The sequence below is a fragment of the Suncus etruscus genome, chromosome 6 (genome assembly GCF_024139225.1).
Source record: "Suncus etruscus isolate mSunEtr1 chromosome 6, mSunEtr1.pri.cur, whole genome shotgun sequence".
Lineage (NCBI taxonomy): Eukaryota > Metazoa > Chordata > Mammalia > Eulipotyphla > Soricidae > Suncus > Suncus etruscus.
In genome coordinates, this window is record NC_064853.1 from 114,627,697 (window position 1) to 114,650,138 (window position 22,442).

Below are 22,442 nucleotides of genomic sequence, written 5' to 3' on the forward strand. Positions count from 1 at the left end.
CTTCCTTGACCCTCCAAAGCTGATTAGATGAAGATAATCCTAGCTAACTTTTCTTCTTTTTCTTTTTGGCTTTTGGGGCCATACCCAGCAATGTTGAGTGTTGATGAGTGGCCCTGTGCTCAGGGGATCATTCCTGGTCATGTTCAGGGAACCCTAAGATATAGTGGGAATCCAACCCAGGTCAGGTGCCTGCATGGCAATCACCCTCACCTCTGTACTGTCCCTGTGGTCTAATCCTAGTTGGTTTTTATCTTGCTTGCCACACAGCTGTTTCTTTTGTTTGTTTTTGTTTGGGGCCACACCAAGGGATGTTCAAGGCTTATTCCTGGCTCTATACCCTGCAATCCCTGCTGGCTGGGTGGCTGGATGGGGAGGATCTTTGCTTTTGCCTTTTCCACTCTGGAGAAGCCTGCAGTCTCTCTTGAACACATACTTCCTCGTTCTCTCCCCTCAAATCTTTCTAAGTAAGTTTCCATATAAAACCCATTTTGCTTCACAGACACACAAAAGGCTGAGAGCTAAAATATAGAAAAGTTTAGGGGGCCTGAGAGATAGCATAGCGGTAGGGTGTTTGCCTTGCATACAGCCCATTCAGGACAGATGGTGGTTCAAATCCTGGCATCTCATATGGTCCCATGAGCCTGCCAGGAGCAATTTCTGAACACAGAGCCAGGAGTAACCTTGGAGTGCCTCTGGGTGTGACCCATAAACTAAAATTCAAAAAAAGAAAAAAAGAAAAAGAAAGAAAGAAAGAAAGAAAGAAAGAAAGAAAGAAAGAAAGAAAGAAAGAAAGAAAGAAAGAAAGAAAGAAAGAAAGAAAGAAAGAAAGAAAGAAAGAAAGAAAGAAAGAAAAAGAAGAAAAAAGAAAGAAAGAAAGAAAGAAAGAAAGAAAGAAAGAAAGAAAAAAGAAAGAAAGAAAGAAAGAAAGAAAGAAGAGAAAGAAAGAAAGAAAGAAAGAAAGAAAGAAAGAAAGAAAAAGAAAGAAAGAAAGAAAAAGAAAAAAAAAAAAAATGAAAGAAAAAAAAAGAAAAAAGAAGAGAAAGAAAGAGAAAGAAAAAAAAAAAAGAAAGAAAAAAAAAGAAAGAAAAAATAGAAAGAAAAAGAAAGAAAGAAAGAAAGAAAGAAAGAAAGAAAGAAAGAAAGAAAGAAAGAAAGAAAGAAAGAAAAAGAAAGAAAAGAAAAGCTTATTGGAAGATAGAAGAGAAAGGAACTCCCAGCCAAGGAGGAACTTAGTATGGGACTGAAGGAGTCTTTGTAGGTACTTTTTAATGAAAACTGGCTTCTTTGTGTTTCTTATCTAGTCACCAGGTTCTTCCCAAAAATGTGAGCTATATTTGGCTTAAGGGAACAGATTGGCAAATTTGTTCTGCTCAGATAAGACAAATACTTTGTATGTATTTGTATTTCCACTTAGGATATGTGGCTGTCTGTCTCTCTTTTTTTTTTTTTTTTTTTTTTTGGTTTTTGGTTTTTGGGTCACACCCGGCAGTGCTCAGGGGTTACTCCTGGCTGTCTGCTCAGAAATAGCTCCTGGCTGGCACGGAGGACCATATGGGATACCGGGATTCGAACCAACCACCTTTGGTCCTGGATCGGCTGCTTGCAAGGCAAATGCCACTGTGCTATCTCTCCAGGCCCTTTTTTTTGGCGGGGGGGGGGGGGCTGTCTCTTGATTTAGGGCCTTTTGGGCTCTTAATTTGACCATCTGTCCAGGTATTTGTATTTGCATGTTACCACTGGGTCTCCTGTGAGTCTAAGAACTGGGAGAAAAACCAAAACAAAACAAAACAAAAAACTGGGACAGAGTTGATCATGGAACAGTATAAGTTACCCAGCCGCAGAGTTTGCAGAAATGTATGAATTATATAAGTCAGCTAAAATGGAGCCGTAAGCACCAGTAGGTTGGGGGAAACGGAGGCTTTCTCTTTCACTATTTTCTCAAGAGATCTCTTTAGAGGACCAGTAAGTGAATTCCTTTTCACAGAGACCATGGCCAAGTTCATCCTGGTCCTCAGCTCACACAGAACTTTCTGAATTATTTATTTTATTTTCTTTATTATTTCTGAGGAATCTGGGGGCCACACCTGGAAGTGCTCTGAGGTTACTCTTGGCTTTGCACTAAGGAATTACTTCAGGCAGTTCTGGGGTAGGCCCTGGGTAGGCCTTATGCAATGCAAACGCCTACTAGCTATACTATCACTCTGGCCTATCTTACTATTTTGTTGTTGTTGTTGTTGTTGTTTTGGGGCCATACCCAGGTGTTTAGGGCTAGTTACTGGTTCTACATTCAGGGATCACTCCTTGAGGAGCTCATGTTGGATGCCATGGATTGAATCCTGGCTGGCTATGTACTACCTTCTGTACTGTCTCTCTCTCTCTCTCCTTTTCTGAGTTATTTATTTATTAAATTATGAAAGGGGCCAGAGCGATAGCACAGTGGTAGGGTGTTTACCTTGTATGCAGCCAACGAAGGATGGACCTGGGTTCAATTCCAGGCATCCCATATGGTCTCTGGTCCCTAAAGGAGCGATTTCTGAGCAAAGAGGCAGGAGTAACCCCTGAGCATTTCCAGGTGTGGCACCAACCCCCTCCCCCCAAATATTATGGAAGGGCTGGAGCGACAACACACTGGGTGGACATTTGCTTGCATGTGTCAGACTTGGGTTTGATTCCCAGCATCTCATAATGTGTCTGAAACTCATTTATGAGTACTATCACGTGTGCCCCCCCCCCCAAATAAGTAAAAATAAAATTCATGAAAGATTGATTTATAGGGAAATACAGTAATTTTGTCCACAAAAAAAAAAAAAAAAAAACAGGGCCGGGCGGTGGCGCTGGAGGTAAGGTGCCTGCCTTTCCTGCGCTAGCCTAGGACAGACCGTGGTTCAATCCCCTGGTGTCCCATATGGTCCCCCAAGAAGCCAGGAGCAACTTCTGAGCGCATAGCCAGGAGTAACCCCTGAGCAGCACAGGGTGTGGCCCAAAAACCAAAATAAATAAATAAATAAATAAATAAAATAAAAAACATAAATGCTTGGGGCCAGAGTAGTAGTACAGCAGGTAGAGTGCTGCCAACCCAGGTATTTGCATGATACCCAGCATCCTGTATAGTTCCCAGCACACTGACAGAAGAGATTCCGGAGTGCAGAGCCAGGAGTAACCCCTAAGTATTGCCAGTTGTGGTCTCAAAACTCAAACAACACCATACATGCTAAAGATACTTGTTCAAAAGAAGGACATACCTGGCATTGCTCAGGGCCTACTTCCAGTTCCCTATTTAGGAATCACTTCTTATGGTGCCCATCATAGCACTGGAGTCAGTTGCCTGCTAGGCAAGGCCTTGTATTATCTCCTGAAAGCATTGCTAACAGTTTTCTCTCCTCTTCTTGCCTAGGTTATTCTCATCAGAAAGAGAAGTTACAGAATTCCAGGTAAGAAGATAAAGTGGGAAACCAGGGAACCCTCAATACTCCTTACTTGCTTTGCCCATTGATACCTGGCTGTGCTCAGGGCTTATTCCTGGCTCTGAGCAGAGGATGTGGAGTGGGGGAGGGGACAACATATGAAGCTTAGGGTGCTAGCAAGGTTAGTGCCTTAACCCCTGTACTGAGGCCCCTTACCAGCAAAGTGCTTAACTTCTACCCCTAGTCTTTCTCTCCAGCATTCTTCCTCCTTCCCTGCTCTTTGTTCTCAGAAGTCCTGTTGGAGGCTCCGGCCAAGCTTGCTTGTCCTTTTGCTCCAGGCTGAGATTTATGTAATGCAAATTTGACATTCTTCTTTCTTACCATCTGATCCCCTCAGGATTCCTTAGCCCTGGAGTTATGAGAATTAAATCTCCTGACCTAAAGGAAATGCTTACCTGTTTCTATAGCAATGTTTTGGTTTTGCTCAGTGAATTGACCCTTAGAGAAAGGACCATCTAGTACTTCTGGGCTCTGGATATGGGAGGTCACCGTCACTGAAGGAGTATTAGGAACTCCAAATCTGCTCAAGGTCAACATCCTGGAGCATTCAATTGGGTTGGAGAGAAAGTACACCAGGTAAGGCACTTGGTTTGCTTGTAGCCAACTTGGGTTCAATCCCTGGCATCCCATTATGAAAGTCCAGAACTCAGGATCTGCCACCCAAAAGACCACCAGGGAGACAGGCAGTAAAGTCAATGCAAGGGCGTTTATTCCAGCAAACTGGGATTCAACATCTCCTAAGAACTGAGAACCCACGGGCCAGAGCGGTGGTGCAAACTGTAGGGCATTTGCCTTACATGAGCTAATCTAGGACTGACAGAACTTAGATCTCTCAGCAGCCCCCAAGTCAGGAGCGATTCCTGAGCGCTTAGCCAGGGCAGGTTCCCTGCCTCTATCGATCTTTTTAAAATGATTGGTCTCCTTAATGCAAAGTTGGGCTAGGATTGGTTGTAGTTTAAGTGTAGAATAGCATCAGACAACCGTTTATGGGAGACTATCATCTCAGTGAGGGATGATCAGGCATCTCCAGATCCAGGGTGCATTGTTACCTGGCTACCTGTCCACTGCTCTTTGGCCTCCGATATCTGACCAGGAGGCCAATTCCTTGAATATCTCCATAGGGTCCAGTTCCAGGAACTGGCTGTTCCTTTGAAGCCTGGTTTTCCTCCTTTAAAACTACAGCCTGTTTTAATGCTATATTTTTTCCAAAATATAACATTGAGAATAAATACAATGAAAACTACTAGGCTAATCATGAAAATTAAAATTCCTGGGCACGCTGTACCACACTGTACAAAACTATTTTTTCTGTGATTAATCTCCCTTTATTCTATAAATGTCCTGCATGTATTTATACATACCTCTGCTTGTTTTTCCATTTATATTGTTTATAAAATTTTAAATATCTGTAAGCTTTATAGATATAATTCAGTTAGAGATATAATTAATCAAGAATGGTAAGGATTAAGAAGCAGTAAATGACCGAAGCCCAACTACAATCCCTAAGTAGATGAGCCTCGCCCAAAGTCATGAGGAAGATAATATATAAGGAGGTTTTATATATATGATATAATATAATATAATATTATAATATAATATAATACAATATAATAATATAATAAATATAATATAATATAATATAACATAACATAATATAATATAATATATAATATAATATAATAATATAGTATAAATGTATAAGGAGGTTCTAGCTTTTTAATGATCCTTAAAATGATTGGATATTGTCTAGGGTTATTTTCTTATTGCTCTCTTGTCCTTTCCTGATAGGCTGCTTGGCATGGCCAGGTAGCTTGGGGCGGTGTCTATGGAAATGGGCTAGTGAAGGCCTACACCTTGTTGTTCTTAAAAAATGACATCTGTCACTGCTCAGAACCCAAAGAATCCTGTATGTGGCTTTTACAATATGGCACCTCTCCTTGTTCAGAACTCAGGTCCCAACAATATATACATTTTAATATACACTTTTTATTAATTAAAAACTTCAGTTAAATACCTTGCTTACAAATTTATTCATGATTGAGTTTCAGTCATACAATATACGCACCCTTTAACAGTACCCATTTCTTACCACCGATATGCCAAGTTTCCCTTCTGACCTCTCACTTCCTTGCCTCTGGACATTTTATTTCTCACTCTTCCATTTTTTCCTTTGTAGACATTTTTTGCCCTCCTATTAATGAGGGGAACTGTGCATATCATTTTATTTTATTTTAGCACATAGTTCTTGTCCAGAGTGTTAAGTTTTAACTATTATTGTCACTGGCAGAGTGGTCCCTTCTGTATCCTAACTGTACTGCTCCACAATTTGTGGCAAGCTTATCAATGACTGGTTCTCCTGATCTTCTGTATTGTCTCTGGATATTCTAGCTATAATATGTTATATTTTTTTATATCCCACAAGTGAGTGAGATTTTTCTATGTCTATTCTGCTCCCTGTAACTCATTTCACTCTCCATATCCTTCCATGTATAAACAAATGTCATGACTTCATTTTTCCTAACAGCTACATGGTATTCCAGTGCAGATATGTATTCAAAAGATTATTTATCCCTCATCTGATCTTGGGAAATTGGGTTGTTTTCAGATTGTGGCTACTGTAAATACTGCTTAACAAGTGTGATTAGGAAGCATACAGCTGGAATAAATATGAGCATGGCCTGGTGGGTACCCCGGTAGTATATAAAGAAAATTAAAAAGAAAAACAAAGTTATTGACATTTCAGAGGAACATACTATAGTGGGATCTTTGTAAAAATTATTTTGTATTTAGGGCTATACATGGCAACGTTCAGGGGTTCCTCCTGCTCTGCATGCAGGAATTACTACTGGCTGCCTCGAGGGCTCCATGGGATGCCTGGAATTGAACCCAGGCAGGTTGTTTGCAATGCATTATTAGCCTTCCCTATGTCCTATCGTTCAGGCACTCTTCAGGTATTTTAAATGGCAAATATGTGTATCTTCTTTCAGTTCTGTGAGGGCATTACCCTGGCTTTCACACAGGTGAAGATTGGCTGCCCACTAAGCTCTAACCACACCCCAACGGTGGGTGTGTTTATGTTTCTTTGAAAATGACCCTTCCGTTTCTGCATAGGAATACATTGACATCACGTAACTCAAGTGCCAGAGAAAAATTGACCTTCAGGCCAGGAAGGGGCTGGTAACTAGACGGAGCCTGGCCCTTTAAGACTCCGGCCGGAAGTAGCTCGACGTCATGCCGAGCGCCATTTTCTTTCTCCTCTGCCTTTCTGCCACTTCCGCCTTCATCCGGGTCCCAGACTTGTCATTCCAGGGGGTCCCGGCGGCCAGCGGGGGGGCCCCGAGGGACGATTTTCTCCCCACCCTCCTTCCGTCGAGGGCCCCCTCTGAGCTCCCCGGACGCGTGCGGGGTCCCGGCCGGGTGTGCGAGCAGTTGGGGACCTGGAAGGGAAGTTGCAGGTTGAGCCTCTCTTTCTCATCCCCTGGCGCTCGCTCTCGCTCAGAATCGGACCCGGGCATCTCGGGGTTTTAGAGTTAGTCTTCTGGGCAGCCAGACGAGTTTCCCCGCTCTACTGTTAGTTCTGTTATTTTGCAAGAATGAATTTCTTCTTGGGTAACTTGCAGCGCACCTTCTGCTCTCTCATTCTGTGAGCGGGCGACCACAGGCTGTAGGGTTGTTTGCAATTTTATGCAAAACAGTTATTTTTGCAAGGGAGTGTTGGTCCACACCCCGTAGGTCGTAAGGTCAGGGGCACATCATTCCCATCCCCAAAGATGTAAGTTGGCTCAGCTGCCTGCAGGGCCAACGCTCTCTCCCTTCTGCACTACTGTCTCCTCTCCCAAAGATTTCTTAATTGTAAAAAGTAGATGTCAGTCTAGAAGCTCCCCTTGCAGACACTGGCCCATCGTGGTCCTTAGGAAGCGCTGTGGATATAGTAGGTTTGATTTTGCAAGACAAAACGCTACTGGAGCGCTTTCCTAGGCGCAGGTGGTGGTGGATGACCTGGTTCAAATGTGCAGATCTGGTTAGGATCCAGTAAGACCCAGAAGGAAGCAGCGGGGGCAGGGACTGTGCTCATCTTTGTTGCTCCTGGCTGTGACTTTTTTTCTCCAGGACTTTGGCCTTGCTGCTGCTCTTCAGGAATAATCCAGGCTGGAGAAGATGGGGTCTCAGCATCTGATGTCCTGTCTCCAGGTAAGGGGGCTGTGTAGGCTCTGAGAAGGAGAGGAGAAGGGGAAAGAGTGTAAGCCCTGGGGGGAGGGGGGCTCAGAATTGTTTTAGGAAGGAATCTGTGGAGGGGTGCGATTGCTAGTACTCCTGGGGCCCTGGTCTCTGCAATTTGTTCTTTTTTTTCCTCTTTTATCCTTTTGTTCTGGTTTGCTATCTTGTGTTTATTTGCGGGCTACGCAGGTGTTGCTCAGACTGTCCTCCTGACTCAGTGTTTTTGGGTCTCCCCTGCCAGTCTGAGACATTATTGGATGCCAGGTTTTAGGGTTGAGCTCCTGGTAATATACACCTGGATGTTGGTATAGGTCACAGTGGTCAGCAACCTTTTTTTTTTTTTTTTCCAACTGAGCCAAATCTCGCCAAAACCACGACTGAAATTTATTTTGAGAGCCACACAGGGCGCACACTGACAGAGGCTAGGAGCAGAATCCTGACTCCTGGAGCGACCACCCGGTACACAGAAGAGCCAAATTAAAAGTGTAAAGAGCCACATGTAGCTCTCGAGCCCCAGGTTGCCAACCACTGGTATCGGAGACCAGAATTTCTGCCATAAAATACCATTCCTACCTCACCTGGAGAAAGGCTCTTTGATTAATTTCTAATTTATTGCACCATGGCTGAAAGGAAATTATTTTGGCTCTGCAATCTGGAATCATACCTTCTGGGCTGGGGGACCCTATAGGTTATCAGGGATTCAATCTGGGACAGCTCCATGTGAGACAAATGCCCACCAAATTGTCTTGATGGTTCAGCACAGAGTTCTTTAGTATTTTTCTGCGCTCTTAGATGCCAGGTTGATGCCTGGGTCCCTACCTCTGGGCTCCTGGTGATGAATTTTCTGCCTTAACTGAAAGAACACAGCAAGGACTTTTCCTGCATGTGTATTTTCTGTGGGTTTTGTTTGGTTTTATTTTAGGTGCTTTGTGCTGTGCTGTGTCTGCTTTTCTGTTTTGTCCTGAATTTTGTGCCTCATTGGTGGTGCTCAAGCTTTTCCTTGACTCTACATTGAGGGTTCGCTCCAGGCGACATAGGGGACAATAGCCTGTGCCTAGGATTTATCCCATGTTGGTTCATGTTGGTTCTGGCACTGTTGCTCAAGACCCAGGACATGCAGCTCAACTCTTTTGTCCTTTTCTCTGCAGAGTCAGAATCCTCCCTGCAGCCACATTTCTTCTCAGTAAACCAGGTACACTTCCAAATCCTCTTTTTCTGTGGTCTCCTGGCTCGTGGTTCTAATTGGGAAACAGGAGCAAAGGATCTTTCTGGAAGCCATAGTTGCTGGGAGTTGGGTCATTTTCTTTTCTTGGGCTGGGTCATGCCTGCCCAGGGGTTAATCCTGTCTCTGCACTGAGAAATTGCTCCTGGTAGGCTCAAGGGACCATATGGGATGCCAGGAATTGAACCAGGGTTAGGCTAGTGCAAAGCAGATATCCTGCTGCTGTGCTATTGCTCTGGCCTGAGTTGAGTCATTTGACCTGCACCAGGAGGTATTTGTTTGGATGTGAACCATGAGTGCTGATATCCCAAGCAAAGGTTTGATTCACTCATTGGACCCAGAATTTACTTCCTGATGCTTGTATCCTGGGCAGAGGTGCTCTGGCAGCAGGAGGGGCTAGTGCGTGTTAAGCATTTGGTGTCACATCCAGAGTTGCTGTTTCAGCTCCTTTTGGCTCTGTGGTCTCGAATTTTACTCACTAGTGTTCAGTGAATCTAATGCACGGATTGGCCTGGGTGGTCTGTATGCAAAGCAACACCTCCAAGAACCTTCTTGAATACTGTTGGTATATCATGTTGGCTGATGAGGCCTTGTAGCATGATGTCTGGGAACCTTTCCCTCTGGCTGCCTGTAGAGGCTGGGTGTTCTCGGGGACAGATTGAGAGACCCTGAGTCCCTCTAAGTCTTGCAGGGGTCTCAAACTCAATTTACCTGGGGGCCACAGGAGGCAAAGTTGGGGTGATCCTTGAGTGCAAAGTCAGTAGTAAGCTTTGAACATTGGGGTGTATGACCCAAACAACTAAAACAAAACAAAACAAAACAAAAGATTCCTCTAGGGCAGGGCCACAAAATGTTGTAAGGAGGGCCGTTTGCGGCCCGCTGGCGAAGAGTTTGAGACCCCTGCAAGGGATCCTATCTTACTCCCAGGGTGTTGGGTGAGCCTTGGCCCTGATTCCATTCTTTGTGTGCTTAGGGCTTGATGACTTTCCTTGATGTGGCCATGAGCTTCTCCCTGGAGGAGTGGCTGTACCTGGATGTCTCTCAGAGGAAGCTCTACAGAGATGTGATGCTAGAGACCTACGAGCATCCATCTACAGGCAGTAGGTTAAAGCTTTCCTGGCCCTAGGCTTCTGCTGAGGGCTATAACCTGGGGTGACAAGGAGGTGCCAGGATCTGCAGGGGTATGGGTTCAATAAGAGACATGAATCTGCTGAGCCCAAGGTCAAGCCCTTCCCTACTGTTGTTTTTTAGTTTTTAAAGCTTTTATTTATTTTGGTTTTGGCCCATACCCGCAGTGCTAAGGGATTACTCCTGGCTCTGCGCTCAAAAATCAGTACTGGCAGGCTTTGGAGACCATATGGGATGCCAGGAGTCAAACCTGGGTCTGTCTCAAGTCGGCCTCATGCAAGACAAACACCCTATGGCTGTTCTATCTCTGGCCCACTTCCCTACTGTTTTGACTCCCAGCCTCTGACTTTGTTTTTTAGATTAATCCAACTTTATGTTTGTAAATGTCTTTTCAGTGACTAGCGATATACATTGTTTCAGAGGTTTGCCATATCTGGGCCAAACTATTTGATCCCCTAAACCTGACATATGCTTCCCTAAGCCTGACAGTGTCCTCTTTGAGCACAGACCCAGAAGTGATTGGCCAAAAGTGATGTGATTTCATGAACCGTGTGATTTTAGCCTCTGGACTCTGATTCAAGGATCATGCCTGACGGGTTCTGGCATCATCTTGGTTGCTAGTGGTCATCCCTGGGTTGTTCTGTTTATGGCCAGGTGCTCTCCTCTCTACTATTGTTTCAATCCTAACGAGACTGCAAAATTTATTTGAGTTAATTTCTTTTCATGATTTCAGAAGTTCCACTTGGTAGCAGATTCTGGGGTCTTTCCAGTGCTTATGGGACATTATTTTGTGCTGGTATCAAATTTGATGTTCTTGCATACAGAGCATGTTACCCAATACATTGTGTCCTTTCTCTTGCCACAAACAATTTAACGTTTTATTTTTTTTTAATATTTAGACTATACAGGCAGTCCAATGGCTTATGCCCAGATATGCATTCAGAAATCCTTCTGGTGGAACTTGGTAGAAGCTGTATAGTTCCTAGGATCGAATCATTGTCAACTCTGATCATGTCACATGCCCAAACTTCTACAATATCAGTCCAGTCTCTCCTTTTTAAGATATCCTTTGGGATAAATGTCTTTCTGTCTGGCAGATACAAACCCAAAAGAGGGTTTGCCTTGTCATATGGCAGCTCAATATTGAGGGTAGTGAGAACCCTCCATTCGGTTTTTCATAGTGTTGTATCAGGCAGCATTCCCACCAGGAGTTGAGGAGGTTGCCTTCTGACCACATTTCTGTCAGCAGAGATTGTTCCCAGTATTTTTTAATATGTACTATCTTCACTTTTGTAAGATGATATCTCATTGTTGTTATGATTTGGAATTCCCTAATGATAAGTGATTGTAAAATAAAATCCATGAGGAGGTAAGGCGTTTGCCTTTCATGCAGGAGGTCATCAGTTCGAATCCCGGTGTCCCATCCCCCGTGCCTGCCAGGAGCAATTTCTGAACCTGGAGCCAGGAATAACCCCTGAGCACTGCTGGGTGTGACCCAAAAACCACAAAAAAAATAAAAAATAAAAAAAATAAAATCCATGAATTGTGAGATAACCCCATGCATATATTTCTAACTCCCGTCAGAAAGGTCTTAAGCAGAGTAGCGGCAAAGAAAAACCCCAAGCTAGTCAGACAAGAGTAATGGCTTCCCTCTTGGTCTCTGCCAGAGCGCAAAGCCAGAATTTTATTTTATTAAACCAATTTTCTAGCTTAAATGAATACAGCTGTTCATAATAAACTCTTATGATGTCTTGGATTTCTTGGAGTTCTGTTGTAATCTCTTGCCTTTCATTTCTGATCCAATTATTTGAATATTTTCCTTTTTCCCTAACGGTCTGTCTATCTTGTTTATTTATTTAAAAAAACAGCTCCTGGTCTTGTCAATTCTTTGTATTGTTTTTGTTGATCCTATATTGTTGATTTCTGCTCTGGTTTTTATTGTTTTTTTTTCTTCTGCTTGTGTTTGGTTTCTTTGCTGTTGGTTGTCCAGATATTTAGATTGTCACTTTAGGTTGTTGATTTTGTCTTTTTCTTTCCTTTATTCTATGAGTTCCCCCTAATTACTGCTTTAACTGTGTCCCATAGATTTAGTCAGTTTTTTCTTAATTGTCATTCATCTCAAGGAATCTCTTTATTCCTTGATTTCCTCTTTGATCCAGCTTTATAGAGCAGCATGTAGTTTCGTTTCCAGGTGTTAGATTTTCTCTATATCTTCTTTTTTACAATCAGTCTTGATCTCTGTGGCATCGTGGTCTGATATGGTGCTTAGTATGATTTTTATATTTGTTAGATTTGTGTCCTGAAATGTCTCCTAAAGAAGGTTCCATGTGCACTTGAGAAGAATGTGTATTCAGCTTTTTGAGGAGAAAAAGTCTTGTATACATCCATTAGTCCTACTTCTAGTTTCTCTTTTAGGGCTCTTATGTCTTTGTTAGTGTTCCGACTAGTGGATCTGTCTAGTGGAGATAATGATATTGAAATCTCCCACTACTATCACGTTTCTGTCCATATGTTTCTCTAGGTTTGTGAGTAAAAGCCTTACATATTTCGCTGGCTCTAAATGTGGTGCATACTGTTGATCAGGGTTTGTACTTCTTGGTCTATTGTTCCCATAGTCAATAAGTAGTGTCCATCTTTGTCTCTAAGTATTTTAGTAAGGTTAAATTCAATCTGCTCCGATGTAAGCATGGCTATCCCAGCTTTTGTTTGTTTTTCAGTAGCTTGAAAAAAAAAGTAACTTCCTGCAGGCAAGAGGTGGCTGGATTTTATTTCCTGATCTGAGCTGCTACTCTGTGCCTTTTGCTGGGAAAGTTTAGTCCATTGACATTTAAGGAAACTATTGACAGAAAGGGCTCTTGTGCCATTATATTGTGTAGGGTTGTTGCTGTTACAATTGGGTATTTGGTTTATGTAATTGTTCTTTGAGTAGTTCATTTAGAATCAGATGTTAGCATGAATATTGTTAAGTTCTATTTTGTCTGAGAATGTTTGTAACCCTCCCTCCCATGTAAATGAGAGTTTGCTCAGTAGTGGATTCTAGGTTGAAAGTTTCTTTTATTTAATACTTTGAATATGTCATTCCACTCTTTTTGCTTGGGTAGTTTTAAATGGAAGACTTGGTTTAATTATTTTTTTAAACTTTAATTAATTAATTATTGGTTGTTGGGCCACACCCAGCGGTGCTCAGGGGCTACTCCTGGATTTACACTCAGAAATCTCCCTTGGCAGACTGGGGGACCACATAGGATGCCAGGAATTGAACCAGATCCCTTTCCTGTCTGCCTGCATGCAAGGCAAACAGAGCCCTGCCATTGTGCTATCTCTTTGGCCTCTGGTTTGATTCTTATGTTCTTTATACTTAAAATTGTTTCAATTTTACTGCTTATTTAAAGAGACCATCTCTCTTTGGGTTCTTTTTGTTTGTTTCTGCCATTTGGATTACTATATACCTTGCTGTTTTTCTGTTGGGGTCTATTTTGTTGGGACATTTTTTTTTCCTCTTTTATAGCAGCCTCTTTCCAGAGAGTTGAAATTTCTCTGTTTTTATCTCCCTCGCTGTTTTTACTTCTTTCACTTTTCCTCCCACTGGTATTCCTATCATTCGGAGATCATTTATTTACTTATTTTTGATTTGGGGCTACACCCAGAGATGCTCAGAGGTTACTCCTGGCTATGCACTCAGAAATCGTTCCTGGCTTGGGGGACCATATGTGACACCAGGGGTGGGGGGTGGGATCGAACTGAGGTCCTTTCTGGGTCAGCCACGTGAAAGGCAAGCGCCCTACCGCTGCACTACTGCTGTGGTCCCAGATCATTTATTTTGTCTTTGTTCAGTAAACACCTTACATTTTCTTCCATTCATTTGTCTGTCCTTTCTTTTTTGACTTCTTTATTAATGCTGGCTTTCATTTTATATTCGACTCTGTACAAATCTCCAGCTATGTATATCTGCTTGTGGCTTGCTAACATGTTTTTTATTTCTTTCACTTTCATTTGTATAGATTCTGTCATCTTCTGAAAGAGTTCTTAGACTTGATTAAATTGTTCATCTATTGATATCTTATGTTTGCCAGCTAGTGACTCCTTGACTTCTGTTGCTGAAACATTAAGTGATGATTTTAGATACTCAGCTATAAGGCTCAGGTGTTTTAGTGGATTTGGAAATTTGCCAGGATTTCTCTCCAAATACCAAATGCTAAGTGGGATTTAACTTAGTGTCTTCCTTAGTTTGCCCATTGTTCTTTGCATTTGGTGGGTTGGAATGCTGTAGTTGCAGGGTGTTTAAGAAAGTGATCTATTGAATGGATTGTATAAAAAGTGGCTAGAGATATATCCGCTTTAGATGTTATTTTCCTAAACAAGCGAGGTTGTCTGAGGATGATAAAAAAAAACTAATTCATTGGTTTATTCAACTGGGTTTTGAGTGTATATTTTCTAAGAAAAAAAGTGCTAGGTTCAATCAGCCAGGAAATATGATATAAATTGAAATGTCTTTATGAAAATGCACTAACATCCTTGTAGTTTGTGAAAGGCGGGTTGATGGGGGGGGATTCGAGGGTCCCTATCTCCACTCAGACACAGACCAGAAACCCAGAAATCTCTGGATACATACTTTTGAATTTTGCAAGATTTAATGAATGCAAATGGAATGACAAAATACAATTTAGGGGCCAGAGGTATAGTAAAGCATATCATACAGTTCTCCAAGCCTGTCAGGAATGATCCCAGAGCAGAGAAAGCATAAGGTCTGGACACCTCCAGGTGTGGCCACGAAATCCAACCAAACAGAAAAACTCACCAGCTTATTTAGGAGCATGAAGATTTTATCTTGCTTTATCAACAAAATAAGCAAAGCTAGGAGAACAGACTTTAGCAGGAGATAGAGTTATGGTTCAGACAGCCTTGTCAATATCTACTCTGACCAAAACCTTTCTCTTTCAGCAGAACTCAAGCCAGAAATCCATCTTTGTTCCTTCTGCTCTCTCACCTTATTCAGTCAGAACTTCCTCAGTAATCACATGAAATGAAGTCATCCCTCTTGGGTTCTCCTGGGAACATCTGCAAGAAAGCATCCTCAATCAGAGAATTCCTATCCACGTAATGAGAATGAATGGCAGCAGCATTCTGATCCATATAACGGCAAACCAAAGAATGACATATTTGAAAATCAAAAGCACAAAGAAAGCTCCATACATTTGGCTAATAGGAAGAGGCATCAAAGAATTTCAACAGCCTTTTCTAGATGATTTAGCGGTCAAATAGATAACTCTAGTAAACAGATGACAACGGAAGAAAACAACACAGGCCTGAAAGAAAATCCAAAGGACATAGGTGGAGTAGTTCCAGGGTTAGACTTCCCAATAATTTGAAGAGACAAGTATGTAAGGCCTGGGCAAAGCTTCAGTGATGGATCAAATCTCATCACCTATCAAATGACTCATACAGGGAAGAAGCCCCATGTTTGCAGGGAGTATGGGTGTGGCTTCAGCGTGAGGTCAAGTCTCATGATACACCAGAGAACACATACAGGGGGGAAAACCTCATGTTTTCAGGGAGTGCGGGCAACTGTGGTCAAGTCTCATTGCACACAAGAAGACACACACAGGGGAGAAGCCCCATGTTTGTAGGGAGTGTGGGTGAGTCTTTGGTCAGAGGTTAGATCTCATCACACATCAGAGGACACACACAGGGGAGAAGCCTTATGTTTGCAGAGAGTGTGGGCATAGCTTCAGTGAGATGTCAAATCTTATGATACACCAGAGAACACACATGGGAGAAACCTCATGTTTGCAGGGAGTGTGGGCGAGGCTTCACTCAGTGGTCAAATCTCATGACACACAAGAAGACACAGAGGAAAAGCCCCAAGTTTTCAAGGAGTGTGGGCGAGGCTTCAGTGAGAGGTCACGTCTCACACAACAGAGGACACACACAGGAGAGAAGCCCCATGTTTGCACGGAATGTGAATGAGGCTTCACTCAGAAGTTGAGTCTCATCAAACACCAGTGGACACACATGAGAGAAACCCCATGTTTGCAGGGAGTGTGGATGAGGCTTTGGTCAGAGGTCAGATCTCATGACATACCAGAGGACACCACAGGAGAGAAGCCCCATGTTTTCAGGGAATGTGGGTGAGGCTTCAGTATGAGATCAAGTCTCATCAAACACCAGAGGACACACATAGGGGAGAAGCCCTATGTTTACAGAGAGTGTGAATGAGGCTTTTGTCGGAGGTCAAATCTCATCAGACACCAGAGGACACACATGGGAGAAGCCCCATGTTTGCAGGAAGTGTGGGTGAGGCTTTGGTCAGAGGTTAGATCTCATCACACACCGGAGGACACACAAAGGAGAGAAGCCCCATATTTGTAGGGAGTGTGGACGAGGCTTTGATCGAAGGTCACATCTCATACACCAGAGAATACACACAGGAGGGAAGCCCCATGTTTGCAGGGAGTGTGGATGAGTATTTGAACAGAGGTCAGATCTCATCAAACACCAGAGGACAAACCCCCATTTTGTAGGGAGTGTGGGCGAGGCTTTGATATGAGGTCACGTCTCATCAGACACTAGAGGACACACAGGAGAGAAGCCCCATGTTTGCAGGGAATGTGAGTGAGGCTCATCATACACCAAAAGACACAGGGGAGTTGCAGGGAGTGTGGATGAGGCTTTGGTTGGCGGTCACATCTCATCATACACCAGAGGACATACACAGGAGAGAAACCCCATGTTTGCAAAGTATGACCATAGCATCAAGGCAAGGTCAAATCTCATCAAACACCAGAGTACACACAGAAGTCCCATGTTTGCAGAGTCTGGGCAAGGCTTCACTCAGAGGTCAAGTTTCAAACACCAGAGATCACCCATGGGAGAAGCCACATTTGCACATAGTTTGGACAAGGATTCTGCTAAATTTTGCATCTCATCACACATCACGTTAGAAGGCCTATGTTTGAAGAACTAGTGACTATGAACAGTAACAGCGTACACAGAACAAATACAACCAACTAATCTACCGTCTTATCTAGGAAGGTGGTCAGGAATTGTTCTGATGTTTAAGTAGTTCCACATTTAATTTTGTGCACTAATAAAATACATATTTATGTAGTTCTGATCTTAACATTTCCTTCCCCCTTTAAAATGAAGGGGAAGAGAATGGGCAGAAAATATACTATCACCCAATTTAAACAGAATAAGTGACCAAATTAGAATGTTTTGAGAGCAGTCAGATTAACTCAATATTTAGGAAATTGATTCTTAGGCCCATTCAGAAAAATCTCAGATTTAAGATGAAGTCCTTGTAGGAAACATCCAGAATTCTGCAAAAGAAAAGAATTCTGAGTTGTTTTGTTTTGTTTTGGGGTCACAACTGGCAGTGCTCAGGGTTTACTCCTGGCAGGCTCAGGAGACCATATGGAATGCCAGAATTTGAACCATTGACCATCTGCATGAAAGGCAAACACCTTACCTCCATGCTATCTCTCTGGTCCCAAGAATTCTGAGTTTTTAATAGTGCTAGGTTTGGGTCAAAATACCATACTCAGTTCTGAGTATTAGCTTGGAAATCAGATGTTAGCCTGGGCAGATCAAATAAAGTGTTGAATATTGAACCATTGTTCTCCTTAGGAAAGCAATAGATGTATTCACTAAAATATAATTCAAGTTTCAAAATTGTTTAGAGTAGAGTGTCAGGATTGGGTTAGTTTAGGGCCACTGTTAGGATAGAGTAACAATTAGGATCAGAGTCATGTTCAAGGGTAAGGTATAAGGGTTATATTTAGGATTAGGGTTTAGGGTGGGTTTGGGGCTGGGGTTAGTGTTAGGGTAAGGGGTTAGATTTAGGAGTTAGGGTTAGGGGTTATGGTTAGGTTTATGGGTTAGGGTTTTGGTTACGGATGCGGGTATCAAACCTGAGTCTGTCTTGTGTCAGCCATGTGCAAGGCAAATGCTTTACTGCTGTGCTATCAGTATGTTCTCTAACAACTTTTTAAACTTGACTAAATGTTAATTTAAACATATCTATTATAATACAACATTCCTTTGGGAACATAATTAAACATGTATCAATACTGTAAATTATTTAAAACTTTTGCCTAATATTTGTCTTTCAGGAGGTTTTTCCTTTCTGTGGCATAAGAAACCCATGTAGGGCCAGAGAGTGAGAATAACATTAGGGATTTGCCTTACACGAAGCTGACCAGGTTTCCATCCCCTATATCCCATATTGTTCCCAGAGCACCGCTAGTAGTTCACCACCAACAACAACTAAATTCATGTATATGTATATCAATAGTGATTAAATTTAAAAGGCAATTTAAATTGTAGAGACTTTATTTGTTGAAAATAATATACATATATTCTAGACTTAAAATTATACTTAAGTTATACTCCAGTCACTAAAATTTGTCATACAGAAAATGGGAAATCTGGAGAAAACTTTTCTTAACATGTTTTCAAGTTATAAATGTAGTTTTGAAAAACCTGTACTCTTACAAATTTATTTTACTACAGTTGCATGCACACAGCAATTGCTAAATTAAACATGGCTTTATAATGAGATCAGTTATTGGAATAAGACAGACCTTTAGATCAGTAGAATAGAGTTGAGTATTCAGAGAATCTTACCCAGGCATACAATCAATATTTGTTAGTTAATAAATGCAAAATGAGATTCAACTAGTGTTGAGACAACTGGTTAGCCACATGCAAAAAAATGAACACAGACTTCCATCTAATACCATGCACAAAGGTCAAATCCAAATGGATTAAATACATTGATATCAGACCAGAACCAATAAGACATATAGAACAACACATAGGTAAATCACTCCGTGACATTGAGACTAAAGACATCTTCAAGGAGGAAACAGCACTCTCCAAACAAGTGAAATTGGAGATAAACAGCTTGGACTGTATTAAGCTCAGAAGCTGCACTTCAATGGAAATAGTGATGAGAATACAAAAGCCTCTCACATAATGGGAGAAAGTATTTACCCAGTACTCATCAGATAACTGGCTAACAAGGTACTTACAGAATTTAACAAGAAAATAAAACCTAACCTCATCAAAAATGGGGAGAAGAAATGAATAGACAATTTCTCAAAGAAGAAATACAAATGGCCAAAAGGCACATGAAAAAATGTTCTACATCACTAATCATCAGGGAGATGTAAATCAAAACAACAATGAGGTAACATCTCATGCCACAGAGACTGGTGCACATCACAAGAATAATCAGTGCTTGTGGAGATATGGGACTAAATGAATTCTCATTCACTGTTGGTGGGAATGCTATATATCCCAGCCTTTATGAAAAACAATATGGAGATTCTTCAAAAAACTGGAAATTGAATTCCCGTATGAGCCAGCTATATCAGTCCTATGGATATACTCTAGGAACACAAAAATACAATTCAAAAATTCCTTCCTCACACCTATATTCATTGCAGTGCTATTCACAATGGCCAGACTATGGAAACAGCCAAGATGCCCTTCAATGATGGTTGAATGATGAATGGCCAAAGAAACTGGTACATATATAAAATGGAATATTATGCAGCTATCAGGAGAGATAAAATAATGAAATTTCTTATACATGGATGTACATGGATTCTATTATGCTGAGTGAAATAAGTCAGCAGGAGAGAGATAGATGCAGAATAGTCTCATTCGTATGGATTTTAAGAAAAAATTAGGACATTATTGTAATAATGTAATTGCCTAGAGACAATGGAGATGAGGGAAGGACTGGCTCATGATATGAAGCTCACTGCAAAGAATGGTGAGTGCTATGGTGGCAAAGTCAGTGAGTGAGAGAAGTAGAATGTCTCTCAAATACAGGCCAGAGGTGGGGGAGGAGGGAGGGATGGGGCATTAGTAGTGGGAATGTTTTCCTAGTGAATTGGGGTGTTCTTTTCATGTCTGTAACCAAACTACAATCATGCTTGTGATCATGGTGTTTAAATAAAGATATTATTTAAAATAAACCAAATAATCCAGCAAAGGAAGAAACAACTCACTATGTCTGTGACAGCTGCTGTTTAATAAGATGTCAAGGTCTACATTAGACTGTCCCCACAAACCTTGAATACTCTATTACACCCAGGTTGCTACTTCCATAAGTTTCAGCAGCAAGTTAGTAGGCAACAGGGGGCATTAGAGCAGGAAATGCCTGGGTCAAAAGAATATAAAACGTTTTAGGATTTGTTAAGCAGTAAATTGAAAAAGATTGATGCTCAATTAAAGGCTCTTTCATGTCTTTTAATTTACAACAAGAAAATTGTCAGTTTTCCCTGAGTTAGGACAGTGTTCACTAGACTGGACTGAAATTTTCTCAAGTTGGATCCCACTAGGATTCTTTGCATCTTTAGTGAGAATAGGATGTGGAGGATAATAGAGAAATCACGATTACAGAACTGAACAGTTGAGCCAAACCTGAAAGCATAAACATCCTGAAACATTGATATCAATTTGCTGGTACCTCACTTAAAGTTAAGTGACACTTATGCTAGTATGATGCAATATGTATAGTTAAATTAATGGAAATCAATGAAAAAAATGTTCACTAGAAAATAAAAAGGAAATAAAATTTAATATTTTACCTTCACATTGCCTATTTAAATCATTTAATTATTTCAACTGAACTATATTTTTCTACTATCTTGCAGCTGCAATACTAAATCTGCCTTCCTCGATTGTGGCAATTTAATAATTCCCTTATCCTACTATTTTATTTTAGAAAAATAATTTTGAATAAATCTAGAAGTAATTCTAAATGTTTTTGAAATTTCAAAGCTAGTTAACTATTCTTTGATATGTTACAAATGACAGAGCTTCAAATTAAGACATTGTTTTATGAGTTTATCTTATGGAAAAGAAAATGTCTTTTATATAGTACTGGGTCCTTGACACATAAATTCAAATTATGCTTCAGTTTTATAAATTAGCATTATTAATTCCTTAATACTTGAATATGAATTCTTGGTAGAGAACACAGTGTCTTCATAGTAGAACATGCATTTCAGTCTATGGTATACCAATATAGGACTACTTGAATAGAAGACCCCTTATTTACTATTATTTAAAATTGGCTGAGATAATAACTTCTGGACTATTTTTGCCAAATATGTATGTAGATGATCTAGATCCAGATCTGGAAAATTCTATCACTATCACCCATACCTTGCCTGCTATTTGAAAGGAAATTTCACACATTAAGAGTTCCTGGGGCCAATGAGGTGGCGCTAGAGGTAAGGTGTCTGCCTTGCAAGCGCTAGCCAAGGAAGGACCGCAGTTTGATCCCCTGGCGTCCCATATGGTCCCCCCAATCCAGGGGCAATTGCTTTCCTTTTTTTTTTTTTGGGGGGGGCCACACCCGGCAGTGCTCAGGGGTTACTCCTGGCTGTCTGCTCAGAAATACCTCCTGGCAGGCACGGGGGACCATATGGGACACCGGGATTCGAACCAACCACTTTTGGTCCTGGATTGGCTGCTTGCAAGGCAAACGCCGCTGTGCTATCTATCTGGGCCCCAGGGGCAATTTTTGAGCACTTAGCCACGAGTAACCCCTGAGCACCATTGGGTGTGGCCCGAAAAACCAAAAAAAAATTTTTTTTTCTCCTATAATCCCAACATCCACCAGTTACATTTCTCTTACCTCTTGTTCTACATGGTAATCCATTTGTTGAGCTGTATTGTCTAGTGGAGCTATAGACATTGGTGACCTTGTCAATATATTTATGTAACTTCTGGGATGTTCAGAAGATGACCACATAGATTGTAGCTATGTTGAATGAACAGCAGGGGTGTGGTGTGTGATTCAGGAGAGAAGTTCAGCACATGTTCTTCCTTTCACTACCTATTCCTTAAGGTTTTCTGGTCACTGCTAAGCTCCGGAGTACCAAATCAGCTACTGATTTTTCTATAGTTAAATTCTTCCTGTGTGTTCTCTATTTTTTCAAACAATTTCTTTTAATCAATACCAAATATCAGGCTTTTTTTTTTTTTTTAGCATTTTAGTGCCACTGTAATTGAAACAGTTACAACAAAATGTTGCGCTTAGCTATGTCTTTGCTTTCATAGTGTTTCATAACTTACTATATCATCTTCTCAGAGGTACTTTCTATTTACAGAATATTAACTGGCTTGTTTTCTGAAGATTTGATATACGAGTAATATTGCAGCTAAGTTTAAAGCTGCTTTTGCTATGTCACATCCCAAATATTAAACATCACTTTGAGTTTGTTCTGTAAGATCAAAGTCAAAATTCTGAGAGATACTAAGAAAGGAAAAATGAAATGATTTTATATGTTAAGGGAAAATGTAGCTAGTTTCTGGAAAAATATATAAAATGGGAGTATGCTAGTGATTTAATTATTTCATACTAAGGAAATCCTGTTTCTAGTGTTGGT

At 41.3% G+C, this 22,442-nt stretch overlaps 1 long non-coding RNA gene across 1 annotated transcript; it reads left to right on the forward strand.

The window, feature by feature from the left end:
* The first annotated feature begins 7,430 nt into the window (after window positions 1-7,430).
* LOC126012022 (uncharacterized) lies at window positions 7,431-15,266 on the forward strand. The gene is made up of 3 exons (XR_007496780.1): window positions 7,431-7,655; window positions 9,878-10,008; window positions 14,985-15,266. It is a non-coding gene; the product is annotated as an uncharacterized LOC126012022 (long non-coding RNA).
* Window positions 15,267-22,442: the final 7,176 nt, after the last annotated feature.